Here is a 9,060-nt window from a genome sequence, read left to right as displayed (position 1 = left end):
TTCTGCCTCAGTCTAGGGTTAGGCTTAGGGCTAGGGTTAGGGTTATGCCTAGGGTTAGGGTTCACAAAACCACAAAGCCAGGAGCTCCAGGGATACCATGCAAAAGGCAGGCCAAGTGGAGCGTAGCACATCCAAATCCTTGCTCCCTCTTCGTCATTCTGCTCGGAACTCACCACAGCCCAATGCCCGATTTCTGCCTCAGTCTAGGGTTAGGCTTAGGGCTAGGGTTAGGGTTATGCCTAGGGTTAGGGTTCTGCCTAGGGTTAGGGTTCACAAAACCACAAAGCCAGGAGCTCCAGGGATACTCACCATGCAAAAGGCAGGCCAAGTTGAGCGTAGCACATCCAAATCCTTGCTCCCTCTTCGTCATTCTGCTCGGAGCTCACCACAGCCCAATGCCCGATTTCTGCCTCAGTCTAGGGTTAGGCTTAGGGCTAGGGTTAGGGTTATGCCTAGGGTTACGCTTCAGAAAACCACAAAGCCAGGAGCTCCAGGGATACTCACCATGCAAAAGGCAGGCCAAGTGGAGCGTAGCACATCCAAATCCTTGCTCCCTCTTCGTCATTCTGCTCGGAACTCACCACAGCCCAATGCCCGATTTCTGCCTCAGTCTCGGGTTGGGCTTAGGGCTAGGGTTAGGGTTATGCCTAGGGTTACGCTTCAGAAAACCACAAAGCCAGGAGCTCCAGGGATACTCACCATGCAAAAGGCAGGCCAAGTTGAGCGTAGCACATCCAAATCCTTGCTCCCTCTTCGTCATTCTGCTCGGAACTCACCACAGCCCAATGCCCGATTTCTGCCTCAGTCTAGGGTTAGGCTTAGGGCTAGGGTTAGGGTTATGCCTAGGGTTAGGGTTCACAAAACCACAAAGCCAGGAGCTCCAGGGATACTCACCATGCAAAAGGCAGGCCGAGTTGAGCGTAGCACATCCAAATCCTTGCTCCCTCTTCGTCATTCTGCTCGGAACTCCCCACAGCCCAATGCCCGATTTCTGCCTCAGTCTAGGGTTAGGCTTAGGGCTAGGGTTAGGGTTATGCCTAGGGTTAGGGTTATGCCTAGGGTTAGGGTTCACAAAACCACAAAGCCAGGAGCTCCAGGGATACTCACCATGCAAAAGGCAGGCCAAGTTGAGCGTAGCACATCCAAATCCTTGCTCCCTCTTCGTCATTCTGCTCAGAACTCACCACAGCCCAATGCCCGATTTCTGCCTCAGTCTAGGGTTAGGCTTAGGGCTAGGGTTAGGGTTATGCCTAGGGTTAGGGTTCTGCCTAGGGTTAGGGTTCACAAAACCACAAAGCCAGGAGCTCCAGGGATACTCACCATGCAAAAGGCAGGCCAAGTTGAGCGTAGCACATCCAAATCCTTGCTCCCTCTTTGTCATTCTGCTCGGAACTCCCCACAGCCCAATGCCCGATTTCTGCCTCAGTCTAGGGTTAGGCTTAGGGCTAGGGTTAGGGTTATGCCTAGGGTTAGGGTTCACAAAACCACAAAGCCAGGAGCTCCAGGGATACCATGCAAAAGGCAGGCCAAGTTGAGCGTAGCACATCCAAATCCTTGCTCCCTCTTCGTCATTCTGCTCGGAACTCACCACAGCCCAATGCCCGATTTCTGCCTCAGTCTAGGGTTAGGCTTAGGGCTAGGGTTAGGGTTATGCCTAGGGTTAGGGTTCACAAAACCACAAAGCCAGGAGCTCCAGGGATACTCACCATGCAAAAGGCAGGCCAAGTGGAGCGTAGCACATCCAAATCCTTGCTCCCTCTTCGTCATTCTGCTCGGAACTCACCACAGCCCAATGCCCGATTTCTGCCTCAGTCTAGGGTTAGGCTTAGGGCTAGGGTTAGGGTTATGCCTAGGGTTAGGGTTCAGAAAACCACAAAGCCAGGAGCTCCAGGGATACTCACCATGCAAAAGGCAGGCCAAGTGGAGCGTAGCACATCCAAATCCTTGCTCCCTCTTCGTCATTCTGCTCGGAACTCACCACAGCCCAATGCCCGATTACTGCCTCAGTCTAGGGTTAGGCTTAGGGCTAGGGTTAGGGTTATGCCTAGGGTTACGCTTCAGAAAACCACAAAGCCAGGAGCTCCAGGGATACTCACCATGCAAAAGGCAGGCCAAGTTGAGCGTAGCACATCCAAATCCTTGCTCCCTCTTCGTCATTCTGCTCGGAACTCACCACAGCCCAATGCCCGATTTCTGCCTCAGTCTAGGGTTAGGCTTAGGGCTAGGGTTAGGGTTATGCCTAGGGTTAGGGTTCACAAAACCACAAAGCCAGGAGCTCCAGGGATACTCACCATGCAAAAGGCAGGCCGAGTTGAGTGTAGCACATCCAAATCCTTGCTCCCTCTTCGTCATTCTGCTCGGAACTCACCACAGCCCAATGCCCGATTTCTGCCTCAGTCTAGGGTTAGGCTTAGGGCTAGGGTTAGGGTTATGCCTAGGGTTAGGGTTCTGCCTAGGGTTAGGGTTCACAAAACCACAAAGCCAGGAGCTCCAGGGATACTCACCATGCAAAAGGCAGGCCAAGTGGAGCGTAGCACATCCAAATCCTTGCTCCCTCTTTGTCATTCTGCTCCGAACTCACCACAGCCCAATGCCTGATTTCTGCCTCAGTCTAGGGTTAGGCTTAGGGCTAGGGTTAGGGTTATGCCTAGGGTTAGGGTTCACAAAACAACAAAGCCAGGAGCTCCAGGGATACTCACCATGCAAAAGGCAGGCCAAGTGGAGCGTAGCACATCCAAATCCTTGCTCCCTCTTCGTCATTCTGCTCGGAACTCACCACAGCCCAATGCCCGATTACTGCCTCAGTCTAGGGTTAGGCTTAGGGCTAGGGTTAGGGTTATGCCTAGGGTTAGGGTTCACAAAACCACAAAGCCAGGAGCTCCAGGGATACCATGCAAAAGGCAGGCCAAGTTGATCGTAGCACATCCAAATCCTTGCTCCCTCTTCTTCATTCTGCTCGGAACTCCCCACAGCCCAATGCGCGATTACTGCCTCAGTCTAGGGTTAGGCTTAGGGCTAGGGTTAGGGTTATGCCTAGGGTTACGCTTCAGAAAACCACAAAGCCAGGAGCTCCAGGGATACTCCCCATGCAAAAGGCAGGCCAAGTTGAGCGTAGCACATCCAAATCCTTGCTCCCTCTTCGTCATTCTGCTCGGAACTCACCACAGCCCAATGCCCGATTTCTGCCTCAGTCTAGGGTTAGGCTTAGGGCTAGGGTTAGGGTTATGCCTAGGGTTAGGGTTCACAAAACCACAAAGCCAGGAGCTCCAGGGATACCATGCAAAAGGCAGGCCAAGTTGAGCGTAGCACATCCAAATCCTTGCTCCCTCTTCTTCATTCTGCTCGGAACTCCCCACAGCCCAATGCCCGATTTCTGCCTCAGTCTAGGGTTAGGCTTAGGGCTAGGGTTAGGGTTATGCCTAGGGTTAGGGTTCACAAAACCACAAAGCCAGGAGCTCCAGGGATACTCACCATGCAAAAGGCAGGCCGAGTTGAGCGTAGCACATCCAAATCCTTGCTCCCTCTTTGTCATTCTGCTCGGAACTCCCCACAGCCCAATGCCCGATTTCTGCCTCAGTCTAGGGTTAGGCTTAGGGCTAGGGTTAGGGTTATGCCTAGGGTTAGGGTTCACAAAACCACAAAGCCAGGAGCTCCAGGGATACTCACCATGCAAAAGGCAGGCCAAGTTGAGCGTAGCATATCCAAATCCTTGCTCCCTCTTTGTCATTCTGCTCGGAACTCCCCACAGCCCAATGCCCGATTACTGCCTCAGTCTAGGGTTAGGCTTAGGGCTAGGGTTAGGGTTATGCCTAAGGTTAGGGTTCAGAAAACCACAAAGCCAGGAGCTCCAGGGATACTCACCATGCAAAAGGCAGGCCAAGTTGAGCGTAGCACATCCAAATCCTTGCTCCCTCTTCGTCATTCTGCTCGGAACTCCCCACAGCCCAATGCCCGATTACTGCCTCAGTCTAGGGTTAGGCTTAGGGCTAGGGTTAGGGTTATGCCTAGGGTTAGGGTTCACAAAACCACAAAGCCAGGAGCTCCAGGGATACTCACCATGCAAAAGGCAGGCCGAGTTGAGCGTAGCACATCCAAATCCTTGCTCCCTCTTTGTCATTCTGCTCCGAACTCCCCACAGCCCAATGCCCGATTTCTGCCTCAGTCTAGGGTTAGGCTTAGGGCTAGGGTTAGGGTTATGCCTAGGGTTAGGGTTCACAAAACCACAAAGCCAGGAGCTCCAGGGATACTCACCATGCAAAAGGCAGGCCAAGTTGAGCGTAGCATATCCAAATCCTTGCTCCCTCTTTGTCATTCTGCTCGGAACTCACCACAGCCCAATGCCCGATTACTGCCTCAGTCTAGGGTTAGGCTTAGGGCTAGGGTTAGGGTTATGCCTAAGGTTAGGGTTCAGAAAACCACAAAGCCAGGAGCTCCAGGGATACTCACCATGCAAAAGGCAGGCCAAGTTGATCGTAGCACATCCAAATCCTTGCTCCCTCTTCGTCATTCTGCTCGGAACTCCCCACAGCCCAATGCCCGATTACTGCCTCAGTCTAGGGTTAGGCTTAGGGCTAGGGTTAGGGTTCTGCCTCAGGTTAGGGTTTACAAAACCAGAAAGCCAGGAGCTCCAGGGATACTCACCATGCAAAAGGCAGGCCAAGTTGAGCGTAGCACATCCAAATCCTTGCTCCCTCTTTGTCATTCTGCTCCGAACTCACCACAGCCCAATGCCTGATTTCTGCCTCAGTCTAGGGTTAGGCTTAGGGCTAGGGTTAGGGTTATGCCTAGGGTTAGGGTTCACAAAACAACAAAGCCAGGAGCTCCAGGGATACTCACCATGCAAAAGGCAGGCCAAGTTGAGCGTAGCACATCCAAATCCTTGCTCCCTCTTCGTCATTCTGCTCGGAACTCCCCACAGCCCAATGCCCGATTTCTGCCTCAGTCTAGGGTTAGGCTTAGGGCTAGGGTTAGGGTTATGCCTAGGGTTAGGGTTCACAAAACCACAAAGCCAGGAGCTCCAGGGATACCATGCAAAAGGCAGGCCAAGTGGAGCGTAGCACATCCAAATCCTTGCTCCCTCTTCTTCATTCTGCTCGGAACTCCCCACAGCCCAATGCGCGATTACTGCCTCAGTCTAGGGTTAGGCTTAGGGCTAGGGTTAGGGTTATGGCTAGGGTTACGCTTCAGAAAACCACAAAGCCAGGAGCTCCAGGGATACCATGCAAAAGGCAGGCCAAGTGGAGCGTAGCACATCCAAATTCTTGCTCCCTCTTCTTCATTCTGCTCGGAACTCCCCACAGCCCAATGCCCGATTTCTGCCTCAGTCTAGGGTTAGGCTTAGGGCTAGGGTTAGGGTTATGCCTAGGGTTAGGGTTCACAAAACCACAAGGCCAGGAGCTCCAGGGATACTCACCATGCAAAAGGCAGGCCAAGTTGAGTGTAGCACATCCAAATCCTTGCTCCCTCTTCGTCATTCTGCTCGGAACTCACCACAGCCCAATGCCCGATTACTGGCTCAGTCTAGCGTTAGGCTTGGGGCTAGGGTTAGGGTTATGCCTAGGGTTAGGGTTCACAAAACCACAAAGCCAGGAGCTCCAGGGATACTCACCATGCAAAAGGCAGGCCGAGTTGAGCGTAGCACATCCAAATCCTTGCTCCCTCTTTGTCATTCTGCTCGGAACTCCCCACAGCCCAATGCCCGATTTCTGCCTCAGTCTAGGGTTAGGCTTAGGGCTAGGGTTAGGGTTATGCCTAGGGTTAGGGTTCAGAAAACCACAAAGCCAGGAGCTCCAGGGATACCATGCAAAAGGCAGGCCAAGTTGAGCGTAGCACATCCAAATCCTTGCTCCCTCTTCTTCATTCTGCTCGGAACTCACCGCAGCCCAATGCCCAATTTCTGCCTCAGTCTAGGGTTAGGCTTAGGGCTAGGGTTAGGGTTATGCCTAGGGTTAGGCTTCAAAAAACCACAAAGCCAGGAGCTCCAGGGATACTCACCATGCAAAAGGCAGGCCGAGTTGAGTGTAGCACATCCAAATCCTTGCTCCCTCTTCGTCATTCTGCTCGGAACTCACCACAGCCCAATGCCCGATTACTGCCTCAGTCTAGGGTTAGGCTTAGGGCTAGGGTTAGGGTTATGCCTAGGGTTAGGGTTCACAAAACCACAAAGCCAGGAGCTCCAGGGATACCATGCAAAAGGCAGGCCAAGTTGAGCGTAGCACATCCAAATCCTTGCTCCCTCTTCTTCATTCTGCTCGGAACTCACCACAGCCCAATGCCCGATTTCTGCCTCAGTCTAGGGTTAGGCTTAGGGCTAGGGTTAGGGTTATGCCTAGGGTTAGGGTTCACAAAACCACAAAGCCAGGAGCTCCAGGGATACTCACCATGCAAAAGGCAGGCCGAGTTGAGCGTAGCACATCCAAATCCTTGCTCCCTCTTTGTCATTCTGCTCCGAACTCCCCACAGCCCAATGCCCGATTTCTGCCTCAGTCTAGGGTTAGGCTTAGGGCTAGGGTTAGGGTTATTCCTAGGGTTAGGGTTCACAAAACCACAAAGCCAGGAGCTCCAGGGATACCATGCAAAAGGCAGGCCAAGTTGAGCGTAGCACATCCAAATCCTTGCTCTCTCTTCGTCATTCTGCTCGGAACTCACCACAGCCCAATGCCCGATTTCTGCCTCAGTCTAGGGTTAGGCTTAGGGCTAGGGTTAGGGTTATGCCTAGGGTTAGGGTTCACAAAACCACAAAGCCAGGAGCTCCAGGGATACTCACCATGCAAAAGGCAGGCCAAGTGGAGCGTAGCATATCCAAATCCTTGCTCCTTCTTTGTCATTCTGCTCGGAACTCCCCACAGCCCAATGCCCGATTACTGCCTCAGTCTAGGGTTAGGCTTAGGGCTAGGGTTAGGGTTATGCCTAAGGTTAGGGTTCAGAAAACCACAAAGCCAGGAGCTCCAGGGATACTCACCATGCAAAAGGCAGGCCAAGTTGAGCGTAGCACATCCAAATCCTTGCTCCCTCTTCGTCATTCTGCTCGGAACTCCCCACAGCCCAATGCCCGATTACTGCCTCAGTCTAGGGTTAGGCTTAGGGCTAGGGTTAGGGTTCTGCCTCAGGTTAGGGTTCACAAAACCACAAAGCCAGGAGCTCCAGGGATACTCACCATGCAAAAGGCAGGCCGAGTTGAGCGTAGCACATCCAAATCCTTGCTCCCTCTTTGTCATTCTGCTCCGAACTCACCACAGCCCAATGCCTGATTTCTGCCTCAGTCTAGGGTTAGGCTTAGGGCTAGGGTTAGGGTTATGCCTAGGGTTAGGGTTCACAAAACAACAAAGCCAGGAGCTCCAGGGATACTCACCATGCAAAAGGCAGGCCAAGTTGAGCGTAGCACATCCAAATCCTTGCTCCCTCTTCGTCATTCTGCTTGGAACTCCCCACAGCCCAATGCCCGATTTCTGCCTCAGTCTAGGGTTAGGCTTAGGGCTAGGGTTAGGGTTATGCCTAGGGTTAGGGTTCACAAAACCACAAAGCCAGGAGCTCCAGGGATACCATGCAAAAGGCAGGGCAAGTGGAGCGTAGCACATCCAAATCCTTGCTCCCTCTTCTTCATTCTGCTCGGAACTCCCCACAGCCCAATGCGCGATTACTGCCTCAGTCTAGGGTTAGGCTTAGGGCTAGGGTTAGGGTTATGCCTAGGGTTACGCTTCAGAAAACCACAAAGCCAGGAGCTCCAGGGATACCATGCAAAAGGCAGGCCAAGTGGAGCGTAGCACATCCAAATCCTTGCTCCCTCTTCTTCATTCTGCTCGGAACTCCCCACAGCCCAATGCCCGATTTCTGCCTCAGTCTAGGGTTAGGCTTAGGGCTAGGGTTAGGGTTATGCCTAGGGTTAGGGTTCACAAAACCACAAGGCCAGGAGCTCCAGGGATACTCACCATGCAAAAGGCAGGCCAAGTTGAGTGTAGCACATCCAAATCCTTGCTCCCTCTTCGTCATTCTGCTCGGAACTCCCCACAGCCCAATGCCCGATATCTGCCTCAGTCTAGGGTTAGGCTTAGGGCTAGGGTTAGGGTTATGCCTAGGGTTAGGGTTCACAAAACCACAAAGCCAGGAGCTCCAGGGATACCATGCAAAAGGCAGGCCAAGTTGAGCGTAGCACATCCAAATCCTTGCTCCCTCTTCGTCATTCTGCTCGGAACTCACCACAGCCCAATGCCCGATTTCTGCCTCAGTCTAGGGTTAGGCTTAGGGCTAGGGTTAGGGTTATGCCTAGGGTTAGGGTTCACAAAACCACAAAGCCAGGAGCTCCAGGGATACTCACCATGCAAAAGGCAGGCCAAGTGGAGCGTAGCACATCCAAATCCTTGCTCCCTCTTCGTCATTCTGCTCGGAACTCACCACAGCCCAATGCCCGATTACTGCCTCAGACTAGGGTTAGGCTTAGGGCTAGGGTTAGGGTTATGCCTAGGGTTACGCTTCAGAAAACCACAAAGCCAGGAGCTCCAGGGATACTCACCATGCAAAAGGCAGGCCAAGTTGAGCGTAGCACATCCAAATCCTTGCTCCCTCTTCGTCATTCTGCTCGGAACTCACCACAGCCCAATGCCCGATTTCTGCCTCAGTCTAGGGTTAGGCTTAGGGCTAGGGTTAGGGTTATGCCTAGGGTTAGGGTTCACAAAACCACAAAGCCAGGAGCTCCAGGGATACTCACCATGCAAAAGGCAGGCCGAGTTGAGTGTAGCACATCCAAATCCTTGCTCCCTCTTCGTCATTCTGCTCGGAACTCACCACAGCCCAATGCCCGATTTCTGCCTCAGTCTAGGGTTAGGCTTAGGGCTAGGGTTAGGGTTATGCCTAGGGTTAGGGTTCACAAAACCACAAAGCCAGGAGCTCCAGGGTTACTCACCATGCAAAATGCAGGCCAAGTTGAGCGTAGCACATCCAAATCCTTGCTCCCTCTTCGTCATTCTGCTCGGAACTCCCCACAGCCCAATGACCGATTTCTGCCTCAGTCTAGGGTTAGGCTTAGGGCTAGGGTTAGGGTTATGCCTAGGGTTAGGCTTCAGA

This window comes from Coloeus monedula, assembly GCF_965178545.1.
Source record: "Coloeus monedula genome assembly, contig: HAP1_SCAFFOLD_260, whole genome shotgun sequence".
Lineage (NCBI taxonomy): Eukaryota > Metazoa > Chordata > Aves > Passeriformes > Corvidae > Coloeus > Coloeus monedula.
The sequence above is the reverse complement of the archived record's forward strand: the minus strand, read 5'-3'. Positions refer to the sequence as shown.